Raw genomic sequence first — 2,979 nt, 5'->3', positions numbered from 1 at the left:
AGAAAACCAAATAGAAGGTGACAGAAGACAATTTAACTTTGGGGGAGGGGTACACAGCACAATCAAATGTTAAAATAATCTACAGATGTTTTCTTTCAACATATGTACCCTGATTTATCAATGTCACTGCATTAAATTTAATAAATAAATTAAACAATTTTTTTTTACTTATTAATTTTTAGATAGAATATAGAGAGAGGGCAGCAGAGAAACAAGAAGCATCAACTGGTAGTAGATGCTTCCCATATGTACCCTGAGCTGGCAAGCCCAGGGTTTTGTACTATCAACCTCAGTGTTCCAGGTCGACACTTTATCTATTGCGCCACCACATGTCAGGCATAAAGAGCTCTTAAATTTCAACAATAAGAAGACAAATAAATAATGAACAAAATTTTTGATCAGGTACTTCCCCAAAAAGATACTTACATGACATCATTAGCCATCAGGTTAATACAAATTAAAATCACAATGAGATACTATATAAAATGAAAATAACCAATAATACTAGGTGTAGGTGAAGGAAGAGGTGGAGAACCTGCAGCTTTCATACATTGCTTCTGGAAATATCAAGAGGCACAGTCATTTTGGAAAAACAGTTTGACAAATATAATATATACTTACCATGAAGCTGAGAAATCTCACTCTTATTTACTCAAGAGAAATTTATTCAAATATTCAAGCCACTTTATTCATCGTATCAAGAAGAAAACAACTCAAGTGTCTATTAGCTGCTGAAAAGATAAATAAATTGTGCTGCATTTATACAAGAGAATCTTACTGAGCAATAGTAAAGAAAGTACTACTGATATACCCAATAACATGGGTCCATCTTAAAAACATCATCAGATGAAAAAAGTCAGATACAAAACACATCATAATGTATGGTCTCATTTATATGCAATCTTTAGAAAAGGCAAAGCTATAGCAACAGAGAGCCAACCAGAGATCAGATTGGATGGGCAAGGGAATTTATTTCAAAATGGTGTCAGGTAACTTTTGGGGAGATGGAAATGTTTTATATCTTGACTATGGTTATGGTTAGCTTTATACATTTGTCAAACTTCAATGAACTGTACTCTTCAAATGAGTTAATTTTATCTATGTAAGTTATGCTTCAATAAAGCTGTTAAAAAGGAATATATATCATAATAATTAAGAAAATACAGAAAGCTATAAATACAGAGAAAGCCATAAAAATAAAAAATTCTCTTCATATCATGTAATATAACTATTACTGATATTTTTAGTAAACTTTTACTTGAAGAATTGAATACTACATAAAATGAAAAATCATAGTTGTACAACTCAATGAATTTTCACAAAGTGAACACACATGTAACTAACTGACTGAGCTGATGAACCAGAAGGCTTTGCAGCTCTCTAAAAACATGTCTCCTGCTCCCTTCTAAATATATAGTAACCCTTCTATTCAGTAATACCAGAGCTTAGTTTTGTCTGATTTTGAAATTTATATATGTGTAATGATTTTGTACTTTATGTCTAAGTCTTTTAGCTCAAAAACACCTTTGCAACATTCATCCATGTTGCATGTAGTTAGACTTCATTCATTGTTATTATTTTAGTTTTCCATGATATGAATATGCCAGAATTTATCCATTCTATTGTGTATAATTGTTGAATTATTTCCAGGATTGGGTTATTTAGAATAGGACAAGAATATGAACATTCTTGTATATGTCTTTGTATGAATAGAAGATATATCTGTTAGTTATATTCCTAGGAATGGAATTTCTGGGTTTTAGAATATGCATTGTGCAAATTTAGTAGATGTTTTAGAATATTTACCAATGTGGCTGTACCAGGTGTACTTTCACCAGCTGTATGTAAGCATTACAGTTGATCCACATATTCATATTGTGATCTATTTTTTTTTTTTTACAGAGACAGAGAAAGAGTCAGAGAGAGAGATAGATAGGGACAGACAGACAGGAAGGGAGAGAGATGAGAAGCATCAGTCATCAGTTTTTTATTGCGACACCTTAGTTGTTCATTGATTGCTTTCTCATATGTGCCTTGACCAGGGGATTATAGCAGGCCGAGTAACCTCTTGCTCGAGCCAGCGACCTTGGGTTCATGCTGGTGAGCGTTTGCTCAAACCAGATGAGCCCATGCTCAAGCTGGTGACCTCAGGGTCTTCAACCTGGGTCCTCGGCATCCCAGTCTGATGCTCTATCCACTGCACCACTGCCTGGTCAGGCTTGTGATGTATTTTTCAAAGAATTATAGAACAATATCTTCAAGTTTATTTTTTAAGTTTTATAACTTTTAATAAAATTAGTCTCATATGGTATAGAGATTTGAGTATTGCTCTTTGAATTTCTCTTTAACTATTATAATTTGCATTATATCCAGCATATAATAGATAATCAACTAATTAGTTTTTTCTTTCTTTCTGCACTGTGTTTATTTTTCCCTTCTGGAGGAGAATAAATCAAATACAGTAAGTAGATCTTTAGTTTCTTTATAGTTTTCTGCATATAGATCCTTTACATATTTTGTTAGATTTATAATAAAGTATATCATTTTTTCTCACTATTCAATCCAGTTTAGTGCCTGCAGCTTAGGGACAGAGGCCAGGCAATGATTCAAGGCCAGAGTTTGCTCTGGCATGAGGCACTAGATACTATGAGAGACCTAGGGGGATGGGCTGGCCATAAATCCAAACTTATGCATAATAAAGTACACCATTTTGGAGGATCAATATAGTTATTGTAACTATATTGTGGTTTCTTTTTTAATTTAATTTAATTTTTAATTAATTTTAATGAGGTGACATTGATAAATCAGGGTACATATGTTCAGAGAAAACATCTCTAGGTTATTTTGACATTTGATTATGCTGCATTCCCATCACCCAAAGTCCAATAGTCTTCTGTCACCTTCTAACTGGTTTTCTTTGTGCCCCTCCCCTCCCCCTATATTGTGTTTTTAATTTCAAATTCTAGTTGCTCTTTGCAG

General features: G+C 33.3%; 1 pseudogene; it reads right to left on the bottom strand.

Annotated features, from left to right (window-relative positions):
• Positions 1–2,551: 2,551 nt before the first annotated feature.
• Positions 2,552–2,692, bottom strand: LOC136332376 (small nucleolar RNA SNORA42/SNORA80 family; annotated as a pseudogene).
• Between the last annotated feature and the right edge of the window lie 287 nt (positions 2,693–2,979).

Source organism: Saccopteryx bilineata, chromosome 3 (assembly GCF_036850765.1).
Source record: "Saccopteryx bilineata isolate mSacBil1 chromosome 3, mSacBil1_pri_phased_curated, whole genome shotgun sequence".
NCBI lineage: Eukaryota > Metazoa > Chordata > Mammalia > Chiroptera > Emballonuridae > Saccopteryx > Saccopteryx bilineata.
The sequence above is the reverse complement of the archived record's forward strand: the minus strand, read 5'-3'. Positions and strand labels throughout refer to the sequence as shown.